At 43.4% G+C, this 15,766-nt stretch overlaps 1 protein-coding gene across 8 annotated transcripts in view; it reads right to left on the bottom strand.

Moving 5' to 3' along the window:
- NOVA1 (NOVA alternative splicing regulator 1) overlaps positions 1 to 15,766 on the bottom strand; it is a 583,803-nt gene that overhangs the window by 107,666 nt on the left and 460,371 nt on the right. The gene's annotated exons all lie outside the window — the stretch shown is intronic.

Below are 15,766 nucleotides of genomic sequence, written 5' to 3'. Positions count from 1 at the left end.
GCCTGAAACAAGCCAGCCTGTCATGGTATCTGTGATGACTCAGCCTGTTTTTGGATCCTGAATCCACATCAGCCAAGTTTGATCCTGCTGAATTCTTCATAACTATACTTCAGGACTTGCATTTTTTCCCAGTGAATGATATAGACTCAGTTGTAGGTATTCCTGAATTCTCCCCAGATCTGGAAAATTGGTGTGAATCTGTTCCTACAGGAGGCATTTGTTAGATACATTTTTTACTAATGAACTGATTTCTATTTCAGGAATTCTTGATTTGGATCTTGCTCCTGAAGACATGATCAAGTCTGTTTCTACAGGGGGATTTCTGTTATATAAACTCATAATCCAATTTTTTTTAAATTAGAAGTTGGGGATGCTAAAGTCCTTGTAAGAAGTCTCTCCTACAGCTGCCCTCCCAGTCCCCTCTCTCCTCCCATCCACTCATTTCCCCATTAACTCACTTATTCCCACTGCTCCCCTCTCCCCTCACTCTTCCACTGCACCTTTTCCACTGATCCCCACCCCATTCCTCCCTCTCCCATTGCTCTCCTTGCCCAGCCTCTCTCCTCATCCTCCTCTATCTACTCTAACCTTCCCATCTCCTCTCCTCTCCCTCATCCTCTCCCACTTTGGGTTCTGAGGTCATCTTTGAACAGCTGGTGGGGCCTGGGAATTTCAACCAGTTCTTCTGCTGCCAGATTCCCCTTCTTTTTCTCTCCTAGGCTGGTGGGGCCTGGTAAATCCCACCAGCTCTTCTTCTGCCTTCACTGTTCTTCCTTTTTCACTGGTGTGCTGGTGGGTCTGGGAAACCCCACAAGCCCTTCCTCCTACTGATGCCTCCATTTGCTGTTTTCTTTTGGATTTTTGCACTGGTTGGACCTGGGAAACTTCACCAGCTGTTCTGCTACCTGCCGCTACTTCTCTTTCTCTTCTGAGCTGTAGGGCTCAGGAAACTCCAGCAGCTACTGTGCTGCTGGTGCCTCTGTTAATTGCTTTGTTTCCTTGTGCTGGTGGGGCCCGGAAACCCTCACTAGCCCTTTTGCTGCCTGCGCTGCTGCTTCTCTTTCATTGGTGGGAACCGGGAAACCCCACCAACTTTTCTGTTGCCAGTGCTGGTACTGGACTGGTTGGTCCTAAGTTACAGATGTCGGAACTCCTCCCTCACTACCATAACCCCTCCTACTGCTCAGAGTGATAGCAGTGATGCAATGATAACCCAGAGCCCCTAATATTTTTATAACTATTTATTTAGAAAGTATTTATCAACTGCCATTCCAAAGGTCAAGGCAATTGACAGTTAAGAGAAAAATTTATAACAAATAAACAAAATATTAATATTGTGTAACAATAATTAAGAATATCAAAATGACACAATACAAAAATTAACTAAAATACAATGTTCAACACTATAATCTCATAAAAACACAAACTAATGTTTAAAAAAATAATAACATAAAAGGCAAGTAAATAAAACAAAAGCTAACTGTCTAACATTGAGAGATTGTAATAAATTAAATGAGAAACCTGAAGGGAAAGTGGCTAGTACATCCCAAGGCACAGTGAGAGGGGCAAAACAACAGATAAAATGTTTCCTTTCTTTTAGATTTTGGTATGTTTATTTTTATATTAATATAGGGTCTAACAGTCATCAGACTTCAGCGCTATCCACTGTGTAAAAGATGAAGAAAACCCATATTCATTCCAATTTTCCATCGGGCAAAGATCACATACTTCTGGACAACTTCAGCAAAAGGATATTCCAGAGTGCTATGCTTTCTACTTGCATCACTATCCATCAGTTTTACATGGGGCAATATCTCTACGATTGTCTTCAGAAGCTGAAGCCCTATTTACCTTTCTTTGACCAGAATAACTTTCCTCAATCATTCTGGGATGCGGAAGAAGCTGTTTGACATCTTCTTTGTTTGTTGCATGAATCGTTTGATTTTGCTTCTTGTACCTCTGCAACTTCTACTGGAGTGAGAAGTAAGGTGTGGCTATGAGCAAATTCCATTTGTTAGAATGTCCATGAGAAATTGGTGGATCTCCCATGCTTGGGAGATAACCTCTTTGGGGAGAAGCTCCGAGAAAGTGTCTCGTAGACAAAAGACCAAAATGTGACAGCAAAGTCTCTTTCTCTAGAGCCAGAACACCCTGTTCTTTCGCAGTGTACATACTAACCTTACAAACGACCCTACTTTTACAGATGGCCTTATTGGTATTTTCAATAGTACTGGTTTCCACTCTTTCTGACAAAGTGTCAATGGCAGGTTTCAGCCAAACCTAGACAACAGGAACACCATCAGCAACAAACCACCTAGCAGGCCCAAAGTAAATCAGGGCCCAGTTTTTGATCCCATCGACCATTCCTTTCACTTCCTTTACATTAGCAGGATAAATTCAGCATTTTTTTGAAAAAATTGCATCAAAAAACCATGGACATTTGGGCCCTCAACATTGTGTAGTATGAGTATCAGTTGCATTTTCTCCAACTCCAATCCCTTGCACACCATTCGCCTCTTTAACTGGATCTCTCTCATCTTCCACAAATCTATCTGGAAGTGCAATTGCTTCTCAAACAGGCAGTGGAGACAATCCCTACATCACAACATATGCAAAGATTTTATTCCAGATATGTCCTCATCCCCAAAAAGTCAGGGGAATTACAACTGTTCTAGACTTGAAGCTTATGAACAAACATATTCTCCTGGAGAAGTTCAAAATAAACTTCCTCAACACAATTCTCCTATTCATTTAAAAAAGCAAATGGATGTGTGCCCTATATCTCAAGGACATCTATACTCATATTCCAGTTTCCACTGGCATTACCTACACTTCCAAGTAGATTCGTCCCTCTACCAATACAAGATCCTTCTGTTCGGCCTCTCGTCCACTCTCAGAGTCTTCTTGAAATGCCTTGTGGTAGCAGCAGCACACCTATATCATCAGGGAATACAAGATTTTCCATGCCTCAACAACTTGCTGATCACAGCTTAGTCTTGAGAAGCAGTTTTCCATTCCTTAGACATGATGATTCATCTTTCACAGAACTCAGGTTTTCTCATCAACTTCGAGAAGTCAAAACTAGAGCCCATGGAGTGCCTCCACTTCATAGGGGCATGAATAGACTCACAGCTACAAAAAACATTCTTGCTAAGTAAACAGATGTCCATCATGATCTTGCTTAATTAAGCACAGCTGTCCAATCCGAGGTTCATGACCAGATATCTCCTTTTAATATTGGATCATATGATGGCGGCCCTCCACTTAGTTCCACTAACCAGCCTTCATATCAGTTATCTTCAATGGGGTCTGAGATCTCAGTGGGATCAACTAACTCAACCCCTTTCTACTAGTGTAGATCAAACCACTAATGGCAAAAGAGTTGTGGTATTAGTTATTGCCCCATGTGCTCTGAGATGGTGCCCCACTTTGCCTATTTCCCCATCAGTTCATCCTCATAATGGATGCTTCCAGAGGTTAGGGAGCCCATGTGGGATCCTTCGCCACCCAGGGAGTTTTGTCTCCTCAGGAGACCTCTTTCAAATCAGTCTCTTTGAGTTAAAAGCGATATGGCATGGCTCTCACCAAATTAACACATCTTCTCCAACGGAAGAGCATCCTAATTCAAACAGACAAACAGTTTACCATGTGCTATGTCACCAAGCAGGGAGGAACAGGATTGTGGTTTCTCTGCCGGGAAGCACTGAAAATCTGGAACTGGGCGCAATGACATCAAGCGACTCTTCACGCCACTTACCTCTCAGATGTCTCCACATTCTAGCACATTGACTCAGCACAGTGTTTTGCCCTCATGAATGGTCTCTGTAGTAATCAGTAGCAAACAAACAGTTCAAATTCTGGGGTCTATCAACAGTGGACATGTTTGCATCAAAGCAAAACTCAAACTAATCAATTCTTCTCCATTCTAGCAAATGATCACAGACTAGAACAAGACGCTTTGTGAGTTGACTAGGGCCAAAGCCTCATATATTCTTTTCTGTTGATACCCCTCATTGCCAAGACACTGAAAAAAGTTTTTTAGGACTATGCCCATCTGATCCTCATAGTGATGGTGTAGTCCACATAAATTTAGTATGCGTATCTCATCAAGCTTTCCAGCAGTCCTCCTGTACCACTGGGGTCAGACCCTGCTCTTCTAACTCAAAATGATGGGACACTCTTTCATCCCAATCTTTCAGCCTCAACTTCATGGCTTGGATATTGTAGTCAGTAATTGCAAATCTCCATTTACCATCGGAAATTGAAGACATATTGGTTTCAACTAGAAGGTATGCCTTCAAATGGAAAATATTTTCCATCTGGTGCCAACAACATGATTCCGATCCCTTTTCATGTGAGCCTCCAAAACTCTAACAGTATTTGCTTCACCTCTCTAATTCAGGCCTTGCCACTGCTTCAGTGAGCAAACATCTGAGCACTATCGTGGCATACCTCACTTTACTGGACAACAAACCCATCTCTTCTCACCTGCTTGTGAGAGGAAAGGTCTCTGGCATGTCAAACCCCTTATACAAAAGCCTCCTGTTCCATGGGATCTCAATATGGTTCTCTTCCAACTGATGAAGTCTCTTTTAAAGCCACTGAATTTCTTGACTTGGTATAGTGCTTTTCCTCATCGCAGTCACTTTGGTGAGAAGAGTTAGTAAACTCCAGGCTCTCATCCACTACCCTCTGTACAGCAAAATTGCTTACCTTGTAATAGGTGTTATCCCAGGACAGCAGGATGTAGTCCTCACATATGGGTGACGTCACTGACGGAGCCCTATCATGGAAAAATTTCTGTCAAAGTTTCTAGAAACTTTTGACTGGCACACTGAGCATGCCCAGAATGCCATGATATTCTCAGCTACAGGGGTCTCCCCTTCAGTCTCATATGTAGCAATAAGCTTTAGCAAAAAATAAAATAATAAAACGTATCGGACCCAACTCCGCGGGGTGGCGGGTGGATTTTGTGAGGACTACATCCTGCTGTCCTGAGATAACACCTATTACAAGGTAAGCAATTTTGCTTTATCCCAGGACAAGCAGGATGCTAATCCTCACATATGGGTTATTAGCAAGTTAGAGGCTGAGTCATTTTGTAGTGAAGCAACACTGAAGTATTGATGGTGAAAATGAGGCAGCCGAAGATCACAGCAGGTTGGATGTGGAAGGAGTTGGGATTATACTGGAAACAAGTTCTTTAAGACAGATTGTCCGTAAGCTGAATCTTGTCATCCTTCTTTGTCCAAACAGTAATGAGCTGCAAAGGTGTGAAGAGAACTCCATGTTGCTGCTTTACATATGTCAAGAATTGGCACTGAACGATAGTGTGCTACTGAGGTTGACATTGCTCTTACTGAATGTGCCTTTATTCGCCCTTGGAGAGGAAGACCTGCTTTTTCATAACAAAACTATATGCAATCTGCTAGCCAATTGGAGATAGTATGTTTACCCACTGCTTTACCCGGTTTCTTTGGATCAAAAGATACAAAGAGCTGAGTGGATTTCCTGTGGACTGCAGTGCGGTCTAAGTAAAATGCTAGCGCACGCTTACAGTCCAAGGTATGTAAGGCCCGTTCTCCCTGGTGAGAATGAGGCCTTGGAAAGAATGGGGGCAAAACTATGGATTGGTTCAGGTGGAATTCCATAACTACTGGGAAGGAATTTTGGATGTGTACGGAGAACCACTTTGTCATGTAGGAATTTTGTATAGTGTCCGTACGTGACAAGTGCTTGTAACTCACTAACCTTTCTAGCCGATGTAATGGCTATAAGGAAGATAGTCTTCCATGTGAGAAATTTAAGATTACAGGAATTCATGGGTTCAAATGGAGAACGCATGAGTCTTGTTAAGACCAAATTCATGTCCCATTCTGTGACAGTTGGCCGAATTGGTGGTTTAAGGTGAATTAAACCTCTCATAAATCTACTGACAAGAGGATGTATAGATATTGGTGCATCTCCCATCTTGTTATGGTAAGTTGAGATTGCACTTAAATGTACTCTTACAGATGATGTCTGGAGACCAGAATCCGAAAGATGGTATAAGTAGTCTAGTAGAGAGGTTGTGGGGCAGGAGAAAGGGTCAATACTCTTTTGAATGAACCACAAGGCAAACCTTTTCCATTTCGAAGAATAATTCTTTTGTGTTGAAGGTTTACGTGAAGCTATAAGCACTTGAGATACATTGGTTGAAAGACTGAGTGGTTGTAAAATCAAGCTTTCAACATCCACGCTGTTAGGGATAGGGATTGAAGGTTGGGATGGCGCAACCGACCCTGATCCTGAGTTATAAGAGTGGGAGCTACACCCAGGCGAATTGCTCTCTGATCGAAAGATCTAGAAGTGTGGGAAACCATACTTGTTGAGGCCAATACGGGGCTATGAGTATCATGGACCCCTTGTCCTGTTGTAGCTTCACTAGAGTTTTGGTTATGAGCGGTATCGGAGGATAAGCGTATAGAAGGCCTGAGTTCCAAGGGTAAGCAAACGCTTCCTTGGCTGGCTGGTGTTTCTGTCTGTGCAGAGCGCAGAACTTGTCCACTTTGTAATTCAGGTGTGATGCAAAGAGGTCTATTGTTGGTTGACCCCAACGTTGAAATATCCTGGTTGCTACTGAGGGATCCAGGGACCATTCGTGTGGTTCAAATTGATGACTGAGTCGATCTGCCACTACGTTGTGAATGTCTGCCAGATAAGTGGCCCGGAGAAACATTGAGTGTGTCAGGGCCCAGTTCCAAATCTGTGCGGCTTCTTGACAAAAGAGATTTGAGCCCATACCTCCCTGTTTGTTGATGTACCACTTGGCTACTGTGTTGTCCGTTTGGATCAGAACAGTCTTGTGTGAAAGGCAGTCCTTGAACGCATGCAGCGCATAACGTATAGCTTGAAGTTCCAGGAAATTGATTTGAAATGTTGCTTCGAGTTTTGTCCAAGTACCCTGGGTTTGGAGATTGTTTATGTGAGCTCCCCAACCTAAGGTGGATGCATCTGTAGTTAAAGTTATCTGTGGGACTGGTTGCTGGAAGGGTAGGCCCTTGTGCAAGTTGTCCTTGTTCGCCCACCAAAGTAGAGATGATCTTAACTGGTGGGTCACTTGAATTGGAGAGGACAGTGGTTGAATGGCTTGGATCCATTGTGATCTTAAAGTCCATTGGGTTACCCTCATGGCTAGCCTTGCCATAGGAGTGACGAACTGTGGAAGCCATGTGGCCTAGTAAGGTTAGAAACTGATGAGCTGTTGCTTGTTTCTTTGAGTGTAACGAGTTTGCCAACTGGGAAAGTGTGTCTGCCCAATCCTCGGGTAGAAAAGCTTTTGAAAGTATGGTGTTCAATTCTGCTCCTATGAATTGAAGCATGTGAGACGGAATGAGATGGGACTTTTGATAATTGATGAGAAAGCCCATGGAGTGAAGTAGAGTAATTGTTCGACTGAAGGAAGCCAGAGCTCCTTGTTGAGATTGACTTCTGATGAGCCAGTCGTCTAGTTAAGGAAACACATGGACAGTTTCTTTGTGTAAGTGTGTTGCTATTACTGCCAGACATTTTGTGAACACTCTGGGAGCTGATGCAAGTCCGAATGGTAGTACTCTGTACTGGAAATGTTGATAACCCACCATGAAGCGCAGGTACTTGCGATGAGGAGGGAATATTGGAATGTGAGTGTAAGCGTCTTGAAGATCCAGAGAACAAAGCCAATCTACTGTTTGAAGAAGTGGAAGCATGGTGCCTAGAGAAACCATCCTGAACTTTTCTTTCTTCAGAAATTTGTTGAGATTTCTGAGGTCTAGGATGGGACGTAGGCCTACGGTTTTCTTTGGAATGAGGAAATAACGGGAATAGAATCTTCTGCCCTGCTGAGTCCGTGGCACCGGCTCTACAGCTCTGGCTCTCAGAAGGATGGATAATTCTACTTGTAGATGGATTATGTGATTTTCGCTTAATGGAAAATGTTTTGGAGGAGAATGTTTTGGAATTGAGACAAAATTGAGTTGGTATCCTCGAGATATTATTGCGAGTACCCATTGGTCTGTTGTTATTTGTATCCAATGGTTGTAAAAGGAGGATACTCGGCCTCCTACCGGTAGATCTGGCTGAGGGTTGTAGAGATGGCTTTGGTCTCTGGTGATGGCCTCAAAAGCCTGCAGCCGGTCCCGTCTGCGGCGGAGGTTGAGGCCTAGCAGCTCTAGGTTGCCTGGGCTGAGACCTTTGCTGCGGCCTAGAAGATCTGCCTCTTGATGCTGGAGGGTAATAATGCCTCTGTCTATAGAAGGGTCATCGAGATTCTTCCTTGGAGGTCAGCGAGATGATGGTGTAGGAAAGTCCTGTGGAACTGACGACAGTTGGCGCAGGGTTTCTGTGTGTTCCTTTAATTGTGCTACAGCATCCTGTAACTTAGAGCCAAAAAGGTTGTCGCACACACATGGCAAATCAACCAATTTTTCTTGGACCTCAGGCCTGAGGTCCGAGGCCTTAAGCCATGCCCAGTGACGCGCACTTATACCAGAGGCCGCTACTCTGGAAGCTGTTTCAAAATTATCATAAGCAGCTCGGACTTCGTGCTTGCCAGCTTCAAGTCCTTTGTGTATGATTACTTGGACTGCTTCTTGATATTGCTGTGGTAACGAATTTGAAAATTCTTGCATCTGTTTCCACAGGTTTCTCTGATATTGCGTCATGTATAACTGATATGATGCCATTCTTGTTTTTAGCATGGCTCCCTGATAAATCTTTCTGCCCAGGGAATCCAAGAATCGATGATCCTTGCCTGGAGGAGTAGAGGAATGAGGCCTTATCCATTTAGATTTATGTTGTGCAGACTCCACAACAACTGATTGATGTGGCAGTTGTGTTTTCTGGTAGCCGGGAACAGATTGTACCAAATAAGTGGTGTCCACTCTCTTATTTATGGCTGGTACTGAGCATGGGTGCTCCCAGAGTCTGTGCTATAAGTCTAGGAGGAATTCGTGGACAGGTATAGCCAAGACTTGTTTTGGAGGGTCCACAAATTGGAGGACCTCCAGTGTTTGCTGTCTTGTGTCCTCTTCAGCTACCAGATTAAACGGTATGGGGTCTACCATATCCTGAACAAAAGTTGTAAAGGATAAATCCTCCGGTGGAGATTTCTTTTGCTCTTCTGGAGGAGAAGGATCAGACATAAATCCTTCAGAAGAAGTGTCGGTATGCTTGTCATCCCAGGTATCATACGGGTCGTCCTGATGTGGAGACGTTGGAGAAGACCTTGGTGGACGAGAAAGCCCTGAAGGACCTGGCTGTGGATCATCTAAAGGTATCCGTCCAGGGACTTCTTGTGGCTTGGATGGAGTCGATGGAAGAGCACAGACTATTTCATCAAATTTGTTCATTAGAAGCTGGAATAGTGCAAACTCCGGATGTTGGTGGGCCTGAGCCTACTGGCCAGAGCCCACCCCCTTAACGGAAGTGGCACCCGCCGCAGAGCGCGGCGGCACAGTGAGGGAAAGGGGTGGGGAAGGAAGGCCGTCCGAGGGGGACACGTCATTGGCGGCGACAGCGGCGCCGGCCGATGAAGCGGCGGCCCCTTTAAAGGGCCGCGGCAATGGCGAATCCGCCGTTTTTGCGATCGAGTGGGCTAGCGCGATCAACCTAGCCTGATGGACTTTCTACCTGGGTAACAACAAGCTAGGTGGAGAGAACAATGCACAAATCTCATCTTGGAGTGAGTTTCCTCAATCTGTAGGTCATCAAATCTTCACAAGAGACCACTGTTCTGTTCGTACGTCTCATGTTGAATGTGAAAGTAGCCCCTAACCCCCTACACTAATACTTAAACCTCACCTCAAGTTACTAGGTGGGCCTCCCATAGGGATACAAATACCTGTCTAGGGAGGAGGCACTGTGACAAGGCGTGCTCTCTCTCTCCTCTGAGCCTGCATCATACTGAAACAGGCCTGTTGGAGACATCGTGAACCGCGATATATTGACAATGAGGCCCAAAGTTTGCAATTTTTTTGATTGTTTTGTGTGCATGTGTCACTACTGTAGTGAGCTAATTCTGTTAATTTTGTGAAACTTTGTACTAGTGTCAATTTATATGTGTGTTCAGCAGAACTAAGCTTATGATGAATACAAGATACAAAAGATAGGAGAATGAATGAATAAGAAGTTGAAAGTTTCACATTGACCAAGTGAGGGTTCTTGCTGTAATTACAGAGGTTATGCTTGAATTATTTTCTTTTAGAGCAACATGACATGCAAAACAATTCGTTCAGAAGAATTTTTATTCTGCTTCTAGTGTAACTGAAACATTATGGGCCAGATTTTAGTACCTATGCGCGGGCGTAGATTTGTGCGCACAACCTGGCGCGCAAAAATCTACGCCTGATTTTATAACATGCGCGTGGCTGCACGCGCATGTTATAAAATCTGGGGTCGGCGCGCGCAAGGGGGTGCACACTTGTGCACGCTGAGCCCTAGGGGAGCCCTGATGGCTTTCCCTGTTCCCTCTGAGGCCGCTCCAAAATCGGAATGGTCTCGGAGGGAATTTTCCTTCCACCCCCCCACCTTCCCCTCCCTTCCCCTACCTAACTCACCCCGCAGCCCTACCTAACCCCCCCAACCTTTATTTTGGAAGTTGCGCCTGCCTCCGGGCAGCTGTAGGTTGCGCGTGCCGGTGCGCGATCTCCCGGCACAGCCACTGGGCCGGAGGCCTCAGTCCCGCCCTGTCCCTTTCACAAAGCCCCGGGACATACGCGCGTCCCGGGGCTTGCGTGCGTCGCCGGGCCTATGCAAAATAGGCTCGGCACGCGTAGGGCTTTTAAAATCTGCCCCTATGATTGTTTTTATCATCTTGTAAATATTTTATTTATTTTATTTAAATGATTTTATATACCGACAGCAATTTGCACATCGTGTCGGTTTACAAGTAACTTACAACCAATAAATATATAGGCATTGCCTTTACAAGGAACAGTATGCAAGATAAACGCAGTAACAGAGCAAATAGCTAGATAAACTGGGGAGGAAGGAATTAGGGTTAGGCGTGACAAAAGGGGGGCAGGGGGAGGGTGACAACAAAGATACAGAGGGATAAAGTAAGTACAAGGTTTAGAGGAACATTTGTTATGTACACTGGTTATATACAAAGTTGTATAAGCGCAAAAACAACAGTCGTTGAAATGAGGATATAAATGAGGTTATACAACATAATGGGGCGGATTTAGGCGAGCAGGGCCTTGCGCGCCGGTGCGCCTATGTTCAATAGGCCTACCGGCGCGCGCAGACCCCGGGACTCGCGTAAGTCCCGGGGTTTGGCGAGGGGGGCGTGTCGGGGGCCGGGCCCGGTCGTCGCGGCGTTTTGGGGGCGTGTTGGCAGCATTTTGGGGGTGGGCCCAGGGGCGTGGCTACGGCCCGGGGCGGTCCGGGGGCGTGGCCGCGCCCTCCGTACCTGCCCCCAGGTCGCGTCCCGGCGCGCTAGCGGCCCGCTGGCGCGCGGGGATTTACGTCTCCCTCCGGGAGGTGTAAATCCCCCGACAAAGGTAAGGGGGGGGTTTAGACAGGGCCGGGCGGGTGGGTTAGGTAGGGGAAGGGAGGGGAAGGTGAGGGGAGGGCAAAAGAAAGTTCCCTCCGAGGCCGCTCCGATTTCGGAGCGGCCTCGGAGGGAACAGGGGTAGGCTGCGCGCGCCGGCTATACAGAATCGATAGCCTTGCGCGCGCCGATCCAGGATTTTAGCGGCTACGCACGTATCTACTAAAATCCCGCGTACTTTTGCTGGTGCCGCCAGCAAAAGTACGCCAATTCGCGCGGTTTGAAAATCTACCCCACAATTCTTTATACAAAAGGTTAAGTGAGACAATTGTAATTCCTTAGGGGGGTTAGAGGGGGTAGGTGTTAGATGTAGGTCCTGAGAGGGGGGTATTGGTGAGCGAAGATGATAGGGTTAGAGTGTTGGTAAGTGATGAAGATTGGGGGTATGCTTAGAGGAAGAGCCAGGTTTTGAGTTTCTTTTTGAAAGTGGGTGTGGAGGTTTCGGTGCGTAGGTCAGTAGGCATAGAGTTCCAAAGGGTGGGGCCTGCGAGGGAAAGGGCTCTATTGGTGGTGGAGATGAGTCTCGTAGATTTTATGGAAGGAGAAATAAGAGTTCCACGGAGTGAGGAACGGGTAGGCCTTGTGGAGGTATGAGGGAGGAAAGGTGGGTTTAGCCAGTTGTAATGTTCATTAGTAATACTTTTGTGAATGAGGGTAAGGGTCTTGTAGATAATTTGTGAGTGAATGGGGAGCCAATGGAGATCAATGAGGGTGGGAGTGATGTGGTCTTTCTTATTAGCATTTGTGAGGATGCGTGCAGTAGCGTTTTGAAAGAGTTGTAAAGGTTTGATGTGGGTGGCAGGGAGTCTAAGTAGGAGAGCGTTGCATTAATCAATCTTCGAAAAAAATTATAGACTGGAGTACTGTACGGAAATCAGAGAAATAGAGAAGGGGTTTGAGTTTTTTGAGGGTTTGTAATTTGAAATAGCAGCTGCTAAGGATAGATTTGATATATGGTTTGAAATTGAGTTGGTTATCAAGTATAACACCCAGGTTTCTTGTGTCAGAGGGAAAGTTGGAGGAATGGAGGGTGGAGGGAATGGGTATTGACGCATGTCTGGAGGAGATGAGGAGGAGTTCAGTTTTTTGAGGATTGAGGGCTAGGTGCATGTCAGTGAGGAGCTGGTTTATGGAGGCAAGAATAGAGTTCCAGTTTTGGAGTGCGGTGAGCAAGGAGTTTGTGAAGGGGATGAGGATCTGCACATCATCCGCATCCGCAAAGTGTGTAATACCAAGGTTGGAGAGGAGGTTTGTAAGGGGGAGCATATAAATGTTAAATAGGGTGGAAGAGAGGGAGGATCCTTGGGGAACGCCACAGTCGAGATTAACAGGGGGGGATGAAAAGTTGTCGGTGAGGACTGTGTAAGTACGGTTTTGGAGGTAAAACTTAATCCAATATTGTTATGTTTTAGTGTTTGTCCTATTGACAGCAGAGCTATCAAACTGTACAAAGCTATCATTCATATTACTTTTCCATGTTGGCATTTATAAAAATATTCAGTGTTCTCTCTTTCTTTGTTACTAGTGTTAACTTTAAACATTAAACTAAGAATGCCTTTCCTCTGTACAAATAATTAAACTTATTCTCATCCCATAATTGACTCAAATGGTGAAAGGAAAGCATATATACAAAACCTCTAGATACGCCATGACTCTTATCAATGGACTCTGAAATTTGTTTTTAAAACTATGTTTCAGTGTTTAAAGTTGCTCTCCTATCTCTGTGTCCATACACAGATTATGTTTTCCTTCCTTTTACTTTTGTATTAATTGGTTTAAAATATGGAGTGTTTTTATATTCTATGCTTGGTAAGAAAGAAAGCAGACTTCTTTAGATTTCACTTCTGTCTATATTATTTTCTTATCTATATTAATGTATATGTGTATCTATATGCAACAAGGAAAGAAAACTGCTATGTTATTCCTCTATGTCTTTTTCTTTGCAAAAGCTTGGGTCCCTCAATACTTTCCTTTTTTATGTTAAGAAATTATGATGATGCATGGAATACTTGGAGAGAGGATGCAGATACCCTGCTCGTCATTTTTTTAAAAAAAATATATTGCTTTTCCTTATACCTTCTAATTCAGGACTAAAAGCAAAGTATTATTTTAATAACATCCCTTTCTCAAATTTTTAATTAATTTCCTGTCTCTATACTATAGATACCTAATTATGAAATGTTCAAGTCCTAGTTCCAGAAGTTTAAGGACAATGTTTATACAAAAAACAGGCTCACACTGAATGTTGCTCTCTGCTCTAGATTTATCAGTCAAAATGCTTAAAGTGTTTTGTATTCCGAAGAAATTTGATTTTTTTCTTAAGGTATTCAGATTTTACTCTGGTGTCTGTCTTCCTCTAGAGCTGTTTCAGGCTCATGCCTTTACTATTAAATTTAGATAAACTGTCTCTGCTTTATTTCCGAGCTTTAGAACTGTTCAGTCATTACTGGCTAAAGTCGTGGTTAATATTCATAACTTTGGAATGCCTGCTTATATAGGTAGATTTTAAAATATCTGAGCGCGCCAAAATCGGGAGATATGCGCAGAAGTTCAACCGGCATGCGATGAGGAGATTTTATAAGCTGCCCATGTATGAGCATATTTCCCGCTGTGTGCGCAAGTGAATAGTTTCTAAAAAGGAGTGGAGCGTACACGTGGTCTGGGCGGAGCATGGGTGACAGTTCTGGCCAAAAAATGTGCACGCAAATACTTATGCACACAGGTGCACGCCGGGGTTCTCTGCTATGGAGGATGGGTAAGTTGTAAAATAAATTTAGGCCAGACACAAGGTTTAAGTGGGGCTAACAGGCGGGGAATGATGGCTATAAAATTAGGGGGGTTTGGAAGTGCTATCCCTAACCTCGGCGATATGGGGAATGAACTGGGAAAACATGGTATGGCGTCTACTCGCATCTCTTATAAAATTCCCTCCTCTTATGTTGTAGAGGCGGCATTTGCGTGCACATGTGAGCATCCAAATAAAATTGAGCGCACATGTACATGCGGTCAGCCTATTTTATAACATGTGCACACATATGCACGTATGTTTTAAATGGCCACATCTATGGATGCAAGTCGGCATATGGGCATACAGGTACGCCTGCATGGCTGTTTAAAAGTTACAGTCCCCATGTCATTATATTTTAAAAGTTTTCCTCTTTGTTGCCATTTGATTAACATGGGCCAAAATGGCTGCTGAAGAAATAGCTTATCTTATTTCAGGAAATCCTGGAATGCTAAAGGGAAAATTACAGCCTGCGCTTGTCATTAATTATGTTAGGATTCTAATTCTTTTTTTTTTTACAAGCTGATTTATGTTCTTGTACGCTGAATGAAATTAAGATAATTTATGATTATAAATCTCATTAACTAAAACTTTAAAGAAAAGGGAAAAAAGAAAATATACTCACAATATAAAGTTGCTTTGCTTTTAGATTCAGTATAAAGACTTTGCAAAATTAACAGGTTTAATTTTGTTCATTTTTTCAGGCATTTGAAGGGAGTAACAGATCTTGTAATAATAACATAATACGTAATGACGTGTCTTCAAATTTTTTTTAACTCTATCCTTCTCCTATGTAAGAAGCTTGTGATTCAGACAAATTGCTGAAAAAGAGATCCACTCCATTTTATACCAATCTAGTCTAAATACACAATTTATTTTCTACAAATGTTTTTAAAAAGATTTTTGGAATTTGTGGTATGTATCAGAGCGCTGAATAATGCTATGCTTATATTTGAGAAACAGTTTTCAAATGATAATTATATTTACAAGGGTTCAACTATAAATTTAATTTGTTAGAATATCAGAAAATAATATATTTCTTCTATATTCTTCCTTGTTTTTGACTTAAAAGGAATTATCTATAAACAATTTAATGAAGATTTTGTAAAAAGGTTTTACTGATTTTACCTACTAGTATTTCAACAACATTACTGCAACATTTATCAATATGAGTCATATTATACTGTATGATGTTTATTTCTATAGTATAAAATAATTGTTTAGAAAGACAATCTTTAATATATTTCATCCCTGTGCTGAGAAAAAGTTGCATTAAACAATGAACTATAAAAATGCCATCAGAATGTAGACTATTTAGGACCTTGTAAAGAAAGAGAGATTATGGGGCGGATTTTAAGAGCCCTGCTCGCCGGTGAGCCTATTTTACATAGGCCTACCGGCGCGCGCAGAGC

The sequence above is a fragment of the Rhinatrema bivittatum genome, chromosome 4, assembly GCF_901001135.1.
Source record: "Rhinatrema bivittatum chromosome 4, aRhiBiv1.1, whole genome shotgun sequence".
Classification (NCBI taxonomy): Eukaryota; Metazoa; Chordata; class Amphibia; order Gymnophiona; family Rhinatrematidae; genus Rhinatrema; species Rhinatrema bivittatum.
This window is presented reverse-complemented; position numbering and strand designations above follow the sequence as displayed.